At 42.3% G+C, this 15,930-nt stretch overlaps 1 protein-coding gene across 5 annotated transcripts in view; it reads left to right on the top strand.

Annotated features, from left to right (window-relative positions):
- Nucleotides 1-15,930, top strand: part of ccser1 (coiled-coil serine-rich protein 1) — a 1,394,127-nt gene that overhangs the window by 400,420 nt on the left and 977,777 nt on the right. The gene's annotated exons all lie outside the window — the stretch shown is intronic.

Below are 15,930 nucleotides of genomic sequence, written 5' to 3' on the forward strand. Positions count from 1 at the left end.
GGTAGCATATGCATGGGAAACCACAGCTCTGTTCCTTTGATCAGTTCTATTGACTTCATTGGAAAATAACATGCAAATGTGTAGAACTAGTGGCCAGCATACCCTCATGACTGTAGCCTCAGGAACATAGAAACATAGAAAATAGGTGCAGGAGTAGGCCATTCGGCCCTTCAAGCCTGCACCGCCATTTATTATGATCATGGCTGATCATCCAACTCAGAACCCTGCACCAGCCTTCCCTCCATACCCCCTGATCCCCGTAGCCACAAGGGCCATATCTAACTCACTCTTAAATATAGCCAATGAACTGGCCTCAACTGTTTCCTGTGGCAGAAAATTCCACAGATTCACCACTCTCTGTGTGAAGAAGTTTTTCCTAATCTCAGTCCTAAAAGGCTTCCCCCTTATCCTCAAACTGTGACCCCTCGTTCTGGACTTCCCCAACATCGGGAACAATCTTCCTGCATCTAGCCTGTCCAATCCCTTTAGGATTTTATACGTTTCAATCAGATCCCCCCTCAATCTTCTAAATTCCAACGAGTACAAGCCCAGTTCATCCAGTTTTTCTTCATATGAAAGTCCTGCCATCCCAGGAATCAATCTGGTGAACATTCTTTGTACTCCCTCTATGGCAAGGATGTCTTTCCTCAGATTAGGGGACCAAAACTGTACACAATACTCCAGGTGTGGTCTCACCAAGGCCTTGTACAACTGCAGTAGTACGTCCCTGCTCCTGTACTCGAATCCTCTCGCTATAAATGCCAGCATACCATTCGCCTTTTTCACCGCCTGCTGTACCTGCATGCCCACTTTCAATGACTGGTGTATAATGACACCCAGGTCTCGTTGCACCTCCCCTTTTCCTAATCGGCCACCATTCAGATAATAATCTGTTTTCCTATTTTTGCCACCAAAGTGGATAACTTCACATTTATCCACATTAAATTGCATCTGCCATGAATTTGCCCACTCACCCAACCTATCCAAGTCACCCTGCATCCTCTTAGCATCCTCCTCACAGCTAACACTGCCGCTCAGCTTTGTGTCATCCGCAAACTTGGAGATGCTGCATTTAATTCCCTCATCCAAGTAATTAATATATATTGTAAACAACTGGGGTCCCAGCACTGAGCCTTGCGGTACCCCACTAGTCACTGCCTGCCATTCTGAAAAGGTCCCATTTATTCCCACTCTTTGCTTCATGTCTGCTAACCAATTCTCTATCCACATCAATACCTTACCCTCAATACCGTGTGCTTTAAGTTTGCACACTAACCTCCTGTGTGGGACCTTGTCAAAAGCGTTTTGAAAATCCAAATATACCACATCCACTGGTTCTCCCCTATCCACTCTACTAGGTACATCCTCAAAAAATTCCATGAGATTCGTCAGACATGATTTTCCTTTCACAAATCCATGCTGACTTTGTCCGATGATTTCACCGCTTTCCAAATGTGCTGTTATCACATCTTTGATAACTGACTCCAGCAGTTTCCCCACCACCGACGTTAGGCTAACCGGTCTATAATTCCCCGGTTTCTCTCTCCCTCCTTTTTTAAAAAGTGGGGTTACATTAGCCACCCTCCAATCCTCAGGAACTAGTCCAGAATCTAACCGGTTTTGAAAAATTATCACTAATGCATCCACTATTTCTTGGGCTACTTCCTTAAGCACTCTGGGATGCAGACCATCTGGCCCTGGGGATTTATCTGCCTTTAATCCCTTCAATTTACCCAACACCACTTCCCTACTAACATGTATTTCGCTCAGTTCCTCCATCTCACTGGACCCTCTGTCCCCTACCATTTCTGGAAGATTATTTATGTCCTCCTTAGTGAAGACAGAACCAAAGTAATTATTCAATTGGTCTGCCATGTCCTTGCTCCCCATAATCAATTCACCTGTTTCTGTCTGTAGGGGACCTACATTTGTCTTTACCAGTCTTTTTCTTTTTACATATCTATAAAAGCTTTTACAGTCAGTTTTTATGTTCCCTGCCAGTTTTCTCTCATAATCTTTTTTCCCCTTCTTAATTAAGCCCTTTGTCCTCCTCTGCTGAACTCTGAATTTCTCCCAGTCCTCAGGTGAGCCACTTTTTCTGGCTAATTTGTATGCTTCTTCTTTGGAATTGATACTATCCCTAATTTCTCTTGTCAGCCACGGGTGCACTACCTTCCTTGATTTATTCTTTTGCCAAACTGGGATGAACAATTGTTGTAGTTCATCCATGCAATCCTTAAATGCTTGCCATTGCATATCCACCGTCAATCCTTTAAGTGTCATTTGCCAGTCTATCTTAGCTAATTCACGTCTCATGCCTTCAAAGTTACCCCTCTTTAAGTTCAGAACCTTTGTTTCTGAATTAACTATGTTACTCTCAAACATGTTGCAAATTGTGCCTAAGATTGTAGAGACTCATTTTTTTAAACCACTAGCAATGCCTCTCTGATTATACCTTTGCATTGTCTGCTCCAGACTTCATCCACAAAAAAGGATATTAGAAGCTGAACAAAAATATGACAGAAAATGGATGGTTACTTATGTCATAGATAAGGCACAGAGAAACAGGACTCTCTTGAACTTTATGTTTATCTATGTACAAGTATACAGACATTTGATGCATTATCCAGAATGACACTGTTGTGGAGAATCATCTGCAATAGCTCATGCTAAAGCATGCAATTGTAATTGGCTGTCCACTGCACTCAGCTTCTGAAATTTAGTTCCATTACCTCCCAGTTATTTCAAATAGCTTATCCTGATGCTGTAAATTGTATGTAATTAATAATCCCTCTATCTCTATTGGAAAGGAGTGAGCTGAATTGGAAGCAATTTAAAATTGAGTTTATCTTCCTCACACCAGAGGAAATGAGAGGCTTTAGAATTTCCAAAGAGCAATGTTTCAAATCAGTCTCTACAAGTGTTTAACTTATTCTTTCACTTGAAATGGGGCAGTGGGTTGGGGGAGTGGATTAAAATTTGTGTATGCAGAAGTGGTGCACTGGGCTAAGCCTGGCAAAAAAGCTGGTAGAGAACAGATGGTCACCACATGTTGCGGCTTAATGATTAGTGTTATGAAAAGAAAGATGATGCTTTGGTTGTTTTGTTTCATTTTATCCAGCCACAGGGTCGTAGCTCCTTAATATATGAAGCCCATCAAGCAGAACATTTAATGTAGTAAGGATAAATTTCACTACATCAGATCTGTGTAATATATTTTCACTTCTTTGATTATTTACAGAGTATATCTCTCTCAAAGCCAGAAGAGGAAAAGTGGTCAGCTTTGTGATATTTCCCTTACAGGGTGTTCCAGTCATGGGGTTAACTTTAGTTATTTTGATTCCTTTGTGAATTTAAGTTCAATTTATTGTTATGTGCTCAAATACATGAGATATAGCTACAGTGGAATCTGTTTGACTAATAATGCTCATCTTTCTTGGATTTTCATTGTCTCTGACAAGGAGAAGCCAGTTCTGCATATCATAACCAATGTAACTCAAATTATGTCCATCCCTATTGTGATGGAGAAGGTGGCCATGAACTGCCTTACAATAGAACATGAAGGACAGTACAGGAAAAGACCCCTCAGCCCATGAAGTTGTGACAACTAATTAAGCTAATGATACCTAAATACACAAATTCCTTGTACCTGTACATGGTACAAATAGCTCCATTCTCTGCAATGTTCAGGGGGCTATTTTAGGACCTCTTCAATGCCTCTGTTGTGTGTGACTCTGCCAGCATTCCTGGCAGTGCATTTCAGGTACCCAGCACCCTCTGCATTTTTAAAAATGCTTGCCCTGTATATCTCCTTTTTACATCATTCACATTAAATATGTGTCTCTAGTATTAAAGATTTTGGTTTTGGAGAAAAGATATTGACTGTTTATCTTGCCTCTCACATTTTATAAACTTCTAACTACTGTGATCCTGCTGGTGAAAACTTTCTCACTGTGCTGTTAGGGAAGGATTTGCAAGGTTTAGACTCAGAGATGATGAAGTAAATGTGATATATTTCCAAATCCAGATAATGTGGGAACCAAAAGGAAATCCTGCTTTTATTGTTATTTCCTTATGTCCGAAACCCCTTTTCTGTAATAGTTAGGATTTGCAACTTAAGTTTCTTCATATTTTCTTGCATATACCATTTATTATGCATGGTTAAATATCACAATTTCAAGTTAGCTTATAGCTGCTTTTGGTGGCTGTTTACACTCATGTGAGACAGAAAATGAATAAAATTGGCTAAAGCTACTTATTGAATGGTGAAACAGAGAAGCTATGAGTTTCTCTTCCGTCATTTCATTCCTAATGAAGACCTGGGCTCTATCCTGAAACCTTGGAGCATCCCACTAATGATGCTCTTTTGGAATCTTTGCTGGAATCATTGGAGTAAAAGCTTGTTCAATATGCTCAACTAGAATTTTGTATTTCACACTTCAGAAGTGTACGGTACACTTCAGAAATAATAACTTAATTTTAATAGAATACAACTTTTAACCAATGTAGAAGAGATTTATGATGGTCTTTAAAAGAACATTTTCAAAATCAAATTGTGTTTATTTGATATAGAACTGCTTTGCTTTTTCACCTCTTAGAAACATTTGATCATAAATTGGTTGATATTAAAACATTAAATCTTATTGCACAAAGAAATAGTTGTCTAATTTTCATTTACTTAGTTTTTCAAATATCATTTCATTAAATTAATCAGAAAATCTAGAATTTCCTCATTCAATTGACCTAGCAATTATAGTTACTTGATCTTCTGCCCTGAATTCTTGAAAATGCTTTAAGGTAATAAAACTGCTTGAATAATCAGAAATAATTATATTGCAATGTGGTGTGTGACCCCTAAAAATGAAATACAGACTTTGAGATCTAATTTTCCAAGCTTTACAACACTTTTCAAGTAGAAAATAACATGGGAAGTAGACATTAGTGTCATAAACCCAACTTTGGTGTCCAGGATTCCAATATGGTATTAATAAATATAAAGGAAATTAAAATTAAATGCACATGACAATTAATTCAAATATATTAAAAAGTTACAACATTTTTCCAAATTGTCCTGAACTCCAAGACAGAAAAACATTTGAAAGTAATATTGTATTGTTTGTTAGCAGACAGTCCTTGTAAATATATTGTTTGGTCAATAGCACTAAACAGGGTAGATATTCATGGCAGAAACAAGCAAACGTATCTCAAAATTGATACGTTGGCATATTTCAACCTCTGAAGAGCCTTCCAGTATTTCTCATGTCAAGACCTCTTATGACGCATTTTAACAATTTGATGATGAGGCTACACTCAGGTTGGGGGAGCAACACCTTATATTCCATCTGGGTAGCCTCTAAACTGGTGGCCTGATCATCAATTTCTCGAACTTCTGGTAAATGCCCGTCTGACTGTCCTTCACCACTCCCCATTCCCGTTTCCCTCTCTCACCATATCTCCTTAACCTGCCCATCACCTCCCTATGGTGCTCCTCCCCCTTCCCTTTCTTTCATGGTCTTCTACCCTCTCCTATCAGATTTCCCCTCCTCCAGCCCTTTATCTTTTTCATCAATCAACTTCCCATCTCCTTACTTCATCCCCTCTCATGCTCCCAATTTCACCTACCACCTACCACCTTGCACTTCTTCCTCCACCTTCTTAACCAGACTTCTCATCTGTTTTTTTTTCCAATTCTGATGAAGGCCCTTGGCCTAAAAGGTTGACTGTTTACTCTTTCCTTCGATGCTGCCTGGCCTGCTGAGTTTCTCCTGCCTTTTATTGTGTTGCTTAACAACTTGATGTCTGGATGATGTTTCAGCTTGACAATGTTTACCAAATGGCAGTCATTGGAATCTAGGTAAGGCTATGCCTGAGACACTACTACCTGGAAGACAAATCTGGTCTCCAGTCTACCTGTGGAAGCTATATACATAAAAGTCTTCTCCAATGTCCACCCCTTAACTTCACATCACCAACATCAAGGTGGTAATTGTTTTACCCAAATATTGGCTTATTCTTGTTAGAAACTGAATTGCCCATGAACTGTAGGTGGGATTGAATAGGTAAACAGGAAAGACCAGTTTAATGCACCCCAGTATTACTCAATAACTATTTCAACAATATATACCAAGTTATTGTTAGTGCAAACAACAGATCAAAGGTAGTAATTTAAGTAGTTATATTAACTACATTATGTAGGCCCCAAAAATAAACAATAAAGAAGCTGCTATGGTGATTGAGAAACAATGTAGCCTAGTAAGCTCCACAAGCCAAAGTACAATGTCTAGCATGGTATCTTTACATACCTGCAGAGGAAAAATAACAACTCCTTAACTTCTATGTTGCTGTTCTCAATAAGAATAAAGTTCAGAATGTTATTTTTGATTGCAGAGAGTTGTTATTAAAAAATAAAAATCACAGTGAAGGCAAAAATTGAGTTTGTTATGTTGTTTCAGTTATATTTGACCATAGGGAGCAGAATTAGGCCATTCAGCCCATCGAGTCTGCTCTGTCATTCCATCGTGCCTGATCCCACTCAACCCCATACACCTGCCTTCTCGCGATATCCTTAGATGCCCTGACCGATCAGGAAACTATCAACTTCCGCCTTAAATATACCCACGGACTTGACCTCCACTGCAGTCTGTGGCGGAGCATTCCACAGATTTACTACTCTCTAACTAAAAAAATTCGTCCTTACCTCTGTTCAAAAAGGTCGCCCCCAAATTTTGAGGCTGTGCCCTCTGGTTCTGGGTATCCCCACCATAGGAAACATCCTCTCCACATCCACCCTATCTAGTTCTTTCAACATTCGGTCGGTTTCAATGCGATCACCCCGTGTTCTTCTAAATTCCAGTGAGTTCAGGCCCAAAGCTGCCAAACGCTCCTCATATGCTAACCCCTTCATTTCTGGAATCATCCTCGGGAATCTCCTCTTGCCTCTCCAATGACAACACATCCTTTCTGAGATATGGGGCCCAAAACTGTTGACAACACTCCAAGTGCGGCCTGACTGGTGTCTTATAAAGGCTCAGCATTATTTCCTTCCTTTTATATTCAATTCCCCTTGAAATAAATGCTAACATTACCTTCTTTATCACAAATTCAATTTGTAAGTTAACCTTCTGGCAGTCTTGCACGAGGATTTCTAAGTCCCTCTGCACTTCTTATGTTTGAACCTTTTCCCCATTTAGATAATACACCACACAATTGTTCCTTTTACCAAAATACATTATCATATATTTCCCAACACATACAATTTCCATCTGCCACTTTTTTTTACCCATTCTTCCAGTTTGTCTAAGTCCTGCTTCAATTGTATTGTTTCCACAGCACTATCTACCCCTCCACCTTCTTTGAATCATCCACAAACTTTGCCACAAAGCCATCAATTTCATTATCTAAATCATTGACAAACAATGTGAAAAGTAGCAGTCCCAATACTGACCCCTAAGGAACACCACTGGTCACCGGCAGTCAACCAGAAAAGGCTCCCTTTATTTCCACTCACTGCCTCCTGCCTGTCAGCCAATCTGCTATCTATGCCAGTATCTTTCCTGTAACACCACAAGATTTTATCTCGTTAAGCAGCCTCGTATGTGGCACCTTATCAAACACCTTCTGAAAATCCAGGTAAATGACATCCACTGCCCCTCCTTTGTCCCCTTGTCCACTTTTCTTGTTACTTCGTTGAAGAACTCTAACAGATTTCCCTTTACAGAAACCATGCTGACTTTGAATGATTTTATCATTAGTCTACAAGTACCTTGAAACCTCATCCTTAATGATAGACCTCAACACTTTCCCAACCACTGATTTTAGGCTAACTGGCCTATAATTTCCTTTCTTTTACCTTCCGCCCTTCTTAAATAGTAGAATGACATTTGCTCTTTTCCAGTCCTCCAGGACCATGCCAGAATCAAGTGATTCTTGAAAGATCATGACCAATGTATCCATTATCTCTTCAGCAACCTCTTTCAGGACTCTGGGATGTAATCCAACTGGTCCAGTTGACTCATCCACCTTAAGACCTTTCAGTTTGTCTAGCACTTTTTTTTGTAATACCAACTGCACTCACTCCTGTTCCCTGACACTCACGGACCTCCGGCACACTGAAGACAGATGCAAAGTACCCATTAAGTTCATGCGCCACTTCTTTGTTCCCCGTTACCGCCTCACCAGCATCATTTTCCAGTGGTGCAGTATCAACTCTCACCTCCTTTTTACTTTGTATATAACTGAAAAACTTATAGTATCCTGCTTTATATTATTGACTAGTCTGCCTTCATATTTCATCTTTTCCCTTCTTATAGCTTTTTTAGTTGCCTTTTCTTTGGATTTTAAAATCCTCCCAATCATTGAACTTCACTCTCAATTTTGCTACCTTATATGCCCTTTCCTTGGCTCTTATACAGTCTTTAACTTTCCTTGTCAGCTACAGTAGCCTACCCCTGCCATTTGAGAACTTCTTCCTCTGTGGGACATATCTATCCTGTGTCTTGTAAACTATTCCCAGAAACTTCAGCCATCTCTGCTTTTCTATCATCCCTGCCTGTATTCCCCTCCAATCCACCTGGACGAGCTCCTCTCTCATGCCTCCATAATTCCCTTTATTCCATTGTGATACCAATACATGTGAGTTATGCTTTTCCCTCTCAAATTGCAGTATAAATTCAATCATATTATGATCTGCCTCCTAAAGGTTCCTTTTTGTTAAGCTCTCTAATATGATCAGGGTTATTACACAACACCCAATCTAGGATAGTCTTTCCCTGAGTAGGCTCAAGCACAAGCTGCTTTAAAAATCCATCTCATATGCATTCAACAAATTCGTTCTCTTGTGATCTGAGACCAACCTGATTTTCCCAGTCCCTTTGCACATTGAAGTCTCTTATTGCATGCCTTTTCCAGCTCCCTTTGCAATCTCAACCCCACATTTTAGCTACTATTTGGAGGCCTCTATATGATTCCCATAATAGTTTTTTTCCCCTTGCAATTTCTTAACTCCACCCACAAAGATTCAGCATTCTCTGGCCCTATGTCACCTCTTTCTAAAGATGTAATTCCATCTCATACCAATAGTGCCACACCACCTCCTATGCCTTCCTGCCTGTCCTTTTGATACAAAGTATATCCGTTGACGTTAAGCTCCCAACTATGGCCGCCTTTCAGCCATGCCTCAGCGATGTCCACAACATCATACTGACCAATCTGTAATTGCTCCACCAATTCGTCCACCTTATTCCGAATGCTGTGTGCATTTAAATACAGCACCTTTAGTCCTGCATTCTTTGCCTTTTTGAATTTGGCCTCCGTGCTACAAATTAGCTTTTGTTCTGTTTGCATTTGTACCCAATCATTGACTTGTCCTTCCTTAAATACATGTTACACCCATCATCTACTTGTAAACCTGCTGGCTCATCCTTAGTTCTATCATACTGGTTCCCATCTCCCTGCCATATTAGTTTAAACCACTCTCAACAGCTCTAGTAAATTGCTCTCAAGACTATTGGTCCCCCTCAGATTCAAGTGCAATCTGTTCTTTTTGCCCCAAAAGAAGTCCCAATTTTCAAGAAGTCTGAATCCCTGCCCCCACTCCAGCCACACATTTATCTGCCATCTTATACTATTCCTGTCCTTGATGTTGCATGGTACGGGCAGCAATCCTGAGATTACTACCTTTGTGGTCCGACTTCTCAGCTTCCTTCCTAACTCCCTGTAGTCCTTTTCAGGACCTTCTCCCTTTTTCTTCCTATATCATTGGTACCAATATGCACCATGGCTTCTGGATGCTCACCCTCCCTTTTCAGAATATTGTGGCCGCATCCAGAAACATCTCAGAGCCTTGCACCTGGGACGCAAACTCCCATCCATGTTTCCTTTTCATATCCACAGAATTGCCTATCTGCCCCGCTAACTAGGGAGACCCCTATTACCGCTGCTATCCTCTTCAGTTCCCTACCCTTCTGAGCCACAGGACCAGACTTAATGCCAGAGGTATGGCTGCTATTGCTTACCCCCAGGTAGGTCCCTCCCACCCCCCAAAAGTACTTAAAGTGGAACATTTATTGTTGAGGGGGATGACCACAGGGGTGCTCTCCATCAGTCTTCATCCCATATACCAGTTACAAAATTGATTTGGTCTTTTTACATTACTTCTCATTTTTCCCACCACTTTCCTATGAAACTACCCCCTTATCCTCATACTTTCATATCTTACCAAAGCGTTCTTCAGCTCCCCCCTGAAATTAGCCACAGTTCATCTCTGCATGTCCCGCCTCTTGACCAGTCAACTTTCCCTACGCAGCTATGTGTTCTGTGATACCATCAAGATAATGACTCCCATTGCTGATGCCTCTATATTCCCAATTCACCACACTATGCACAGTTCACTATTGCCTAACCTTGATCTTATGCTGCGACTAAAGGTCTACTTTTGCCCTGAGTTCAGGGTTCTTTGCCTCATGGAATTATTTCTCAAGACTTCTGTCTTTCTTCTTCATGGTCTGTTTAACGCTCACTGGTTCAGCAAACTAAGATGCTTCTGGCTGAGCAAATTCCATGATAGTCCTGTCCTTTTTATCTTCCATAAAATGAAATTCATTCAGTTTTCATGTTCATTTTTCCCCACCAGCATTATGTTGCTCGTTTTTTCCCTTTGTCAGATGAATGAATTCAAGTTCATTCCTTTAAATTCACTTTGAGATCTTGTTGTAATGTCCCAGAGCTTTTTTTTAAACTGTGTGAGAGACAAATACCATGGGGTCATTGAGTTATATTGAAAAGAAGCAGGCTCTTTCATCCACCATATTCATACCAACATTTTTGCCTACATTAGCACCATATCAAGTCAAGTTGAGTTTAATGTCATGTGCACAAGTACAACTACATTGAAAAACTTGCTGACAGCAGCATCACAGAGACTGGGTATAGACAACAGACACAATATACGAGATAGTGGGCTGACAAAGGCTCCATGTACTATTATAAATAGCACTGATATATAAATCAAGGTCTTTGCAGCTATGCTTTTTTGAACCAAAGTTTCACAGTGAGGTACTTTCATTGTGTTTTACCTGTGACATTAATTCTGGTGGTAATACAGCCGTAGAAATTGCAATCCTGTGTCTAATGTCAGGCTTTACACAACTTGGTGGATTCTAACCCCTGGCAAGTTTATCACATTGCAGCAACATTTTCCTACATTAACCACTATCTTACCACCTTCCCACCTGTAAGGAGTTTGTACATTCTCCCCATGGCCTTATAGGTTTCCTCCGGGTGCTCCAGTTTCCTCCCACTGTCCAAAGACATTCCAGTTGATAGGTTAATGCTCAATGTATATTATCCCATGATTAGGCTAGCATTAAATTGGGAGATTGTTGTGTGGCACGGTTCAAAGGGCCAGAAGGGCCCATTCTGTGCTGTGTCTCAATAAATAAATGAATAAATTTCTGCAATGAGTTTGTCAGTCAATATTGCATTTCAAGGAACCGATAGAGGTGTACTTCTTTATTAATGCTTTTTTGACATTGCTTTATTTCAATCTATAGTTGGCAATGATATATTCAGTATTAAATAATAAAATATTTTATAACAATTATTGCAATTATACAAGACAGTGAAGAGAAAGAGGGGAAAAATGAAATGTGCAAAAAGATCTCAGTGTGAAAAGTAAACAATCAAAGACGTATAATATCCTGGTGTTCTGTTGCTCAAGCAAGATTAGGGTTGTGCAGGTTTCAATACTTGTACTTGAACTTGATGGTCTGGAGCTTTTGGCCACTGTGCCTCCTTCGAGAGGATAGCAATGAGGAGGGTGTGATCCTTGCTGGGATCCCTGAAGAAAGATGCTGCTTTCTTGAGGCAGCACATCCTGTAGATGCAATCAGTGGTTGGGAGGTCTTTGCCTGTGATGGACCAGGCTGGGTCTATGTCTCTCTGCAGCCTCTTGTGTTCCTGTATGTTGGAATTGCTGTACCAGGTTATGGCACTATCAGACAGGATACATCCCACAGCACTTCTGTAAATGTTTGTTAGAGTATCAGTGACATGTGAAATATCAGAGTCAAAGAAAATGTATTTTTATTATCAAAGTACATTTATGTCACCATATGCTAGATTGAACTCATTCTTTTTCTTGCAGATATTTATAGAAAATATGGAATATATGAAAATCTATGCATAATGGTTGATGAACAACTATTGTGCAAAAGAAAACCAATTGTGTAATAAAATAAGTAATTAATACTGAGAATATAATTATTACTGAGAAAGGGAGCACATAGATTGTGGAATCAGTCTATTGTTGAAGTAAGTGAAGTTAACTTAAGGCTCTTGTGCCTCCAGCTCAATAGTAGTAATCTTCTAGTTGAGTGTCTCACTAAATAAGTGCCTCTTTGATGTTATGATAGCATCTCATTCCACCGTCTTCTCTGCCAGTATGTTCCTTCTATCAATCACACTCAGTGGATGTGTAATGGAACTGAAGTATAGATTATGAAGGACTTAGTTTGGATAGATTGCAGGAAAGTAAATGCTGGTGCAAATAAATTCTGGTGGCTGTACCAGCATTTCTTTGCACAGGTAGAACACAATGAAACAAAACGTTATTGCAAAACTTTGGTTCAAAAAGCATACCTGCAAACACTTTGGATTAGATGCTACTCGTGCTGCTTATAATTGTATATGGAGCCTTTGTAAGTCCACATTCATACAGTCAACTCAAAAAAGAACTGAGTGTTTATTTCCCTCTTACTATTCCATTTGCACTAATAGTTTTCCTGCAGTACAAGTCTCACAAACCTTGCCACAGCTGGATGGCCATGGTATCTGTAGTAATGGATATCTGATTGCATAAGATAGACATGATAAGAATGAATGATATTTAATTATTCAATTTTCTCTATTTTGTGCTGCTCTGTAAATTCAAATCTCTCCTGGTGCAGAGATTGGAAAGATAATCTCCAGCTAATCTGATGGATACTGTTTTAAAGAGATGGTTCGCCTGCACAGATAGTTGAAGGTGACAGGATGTTGATTGACTAGGATTCATAGGCAGCAACATTCTTCAGTGTAGACCCAGAATTAGAGATGAGTTTGGTGAGTTGCTCTGAGTCTGGTGTGCAATATGCTTTCTTCCATTTGACACATCACTTGCCAGATTGGATATCGGGTGTGAACTTTAATGCATAGATAGCACATAAAGTGCAATTGGTCAGTAATTGATATTGATTTGATGTTAGTGTTCCAGAATTGGAAATCATAAGCAAGAAAGCCAAAGAAAAGAGTGGAAAATATTCTTTATACAGTGAGTTGTTATATGTTGCTTGTAATTCAAGATTACCTTTCAAAGTGACTTTGAAGGGATGGCAGATGCTGGAGTCTGGAACAAGCACAGAGTGCTGGAGTAACTCAGTGGGTCATACAACAATTATGGAGGAAGTGGACGCCTAATGTTTTTGGTTTAGTCCAGAAAAGGGGTCACAACCTGAAATGTCAACTGTCTATTTCCCTCCATTGATATTGCTTGACCTGCTGTTCTCCCAGCACTTTGTGTTTCTCCTTTCAAAGTAGAATTAGATATCTACCTGAAAAGGGAGCACACAGGCAATGTGGAAAGAACAATTTGTGAGATTTATAGGATTACTCCTTCAAAGAGATTGAATCTGTTCACTGATTCTACATCTGCTACAGTAACCCATCAAGCAATTGGAGAAACAATAAATATGTCCTCAGTATGTGCAGTTTTTATATTGAATCCTGAGAATAAATATAGGGAAATGAAGGAAAAAAGTACATTTTGTAACTTGAACTTCATTAGCTTGTTCTAAAATGGTATTGTAGCGGTGTGCTACACACAGCGCTAGAATAACCACGCGGAGTCGGTGATTTAGAGTTGCGATGAAAGAGAGTTATTCAGACTTCGCAGCTTGCTTTAAAGCCTTCCCATTCCCGCCCTCCCTGGGGCGGGACTGCTGTGGGGAATGCATATTCCCAGACCCTTTCCACGCGCAGGATTTTCCGCCTGCTGGTGAAGATGGCCTGGCGCCCTTTTTGGGGCCGGCCCTCTGCCTGCGCACGCTGTTGTGAGCTGGTTCGTGGGTGCCAGAAAGTGGGTTGCCACATAACCCCCCACCCCAGAACCGGCGATACCTCCCCCAATGTCCACAGTCTGGATCGGCCTCTGTTTGGGAGGTCTGCCCCTGCGCCGCGGTGCCTGAGCCTGGACCGGTTGCGCCAAGTCCACATGTGCCGGTTTGAGTCGGTCCACTGTGAAAACCTCCTCTCTCCCCCCAATGTCTAGCACGAACGTGGACCCGTTGCTCCTGATCACCTTAAACGGCCCCTCGTAGGGCCGCTGTTGTGGTGCCTGGTGTCCGCCCCGTCGTACAAAAAGAAACTTACAGTTCTGCAGGTCTTTGGGTACGCAGGTTGGGCTCTGTCCATGCTGTGAAGTGGAGATGGGGGCCAGGTTACCGAGCCTCTCCCGTAGTCTGTCCAGGATTCTGTGGGCTCTTCCTCTTGCCCCCTTGGGGCTGGTATGAACTCTCCTGGGACTACCAGGGGTGCGCCGTACACCAACTCAGCCGACGAGGTGTGTAGATCCTCTTTGGGCGCCATGCGGATTCCGAGCAGGACCCAGGGAAGCTCGTCCACCCAGTTAGGCCCCTCCAGGCGGGCCATGAGAGCCGATTTCAGGTGACGGTGGAAGTGCTCTACTAGTCCGTTCGACTGTGGGTGGTAGGCAGTTATGTGGTGTAGCTGCGATCCTAAAAGGTTGGCCATAGCTGACCACAGGCTGGAGGAGAAATGGGCGCCCCTGTCGGAGGTAATGTGGGCCGGTACCCCGAAGCGGGCTACCCAGGTTGCGATCAGTGCTCGGGCGCAGGATTTGGAGATGGTGTCGGTGAGCGGGACTGCCTCTGGCCATCTGGTGAAGCAGTCTGTCATAGCTAGGAGGTACCGCGCTCTTCGTGACACTGGCAGGGGCCCCACGATATCCACATGGATGTGGTCGAACCTCCGGCGGGTGGGTTCGAACCGCTGCGGCGGAGCCTTGGTATGCCGCTGCACCTTGGCCGTTTGGCACTGCATGCACGTTTTGGCCCATTCACTGACCTGTTTACGCAGTCCGTGCCACACGAACCTGTTGGCGACCAGCCGGACGGTTGTCCTGATGGAGGGGTGCGCTAAGTTGTGAATGGACTCGAAAACCCGCTGGCGCCAGGCTGCTGGGACGACGGGGCGGGGTTGGCCAGTAGCTACGTCACATAGTAGGGTCCTCTCACCTGGGCCTACGGGGAGGTCTTGGAGCTGCAAACCGGAGACTGCAGTCCTGTAACTGGGGATCTCAGCGTCTGCCTGCTGTGCCTCTGCCAGCGCTGCATAGTCCACCCCCTGGGACAGGGCCTGTATGGTCGGTCTGGAAAGTGCGTCCGCCACGACGTTGTACTTTCCCGAGACATGCTGGATGTCCGTCGTGTACTTGGAGATGTAGGACAGATGTCGCTGCTGGCAGGACGACCAGGGGTCGGACACCTTCATGAACGCAAAGGTAAGCAGTTTGTGGTCTGTGAACGCGGTGAAGGGCCTACCTTCTAAGAGGTACCTGAAATGCCAGATTGCCAGGTATAGTGCCAATAGCTCCTGGTCGAAAGCACTGTAATTGAGTTCAGGTGGTCGTATGTGTTTGCTGAAGAACGCCAGGGGTTGCCAGCGGCCCTCGATGAGTTGTTCCAGTACTCCACCGACCGCTGTGTTGGATGCGTCCACCATGAGGGCAGTAGGAACGTCCGTTCTGGGGTGCACTAGCATCGCGGCGTTTGCCAAGGCCTCTTTGGTTTTAACGAAAGTAGTTGCGGCCTCTTCATCCCAGGTAATGTCCTTGCCCTTACCCGACATTAGAGTGAACAGGGGTCGCATAGTTCAGGC

The sequence above is a fragment of the Mobula hypostoma genome, chromosome 4 (genome assembly GCF_963921235.1).
Source record: "Mobula hypostoma chromosome 4, sMobHyp1.1, whole genome shotgun sequence".
In the NCBI taxonomy this organism is placed as follows: Eukaryota; Metazoa; Chordata; class Chondrichthyes; order Myliobatiformes; family Myliobatidae; genus Mobula; species Mobula hypostoma.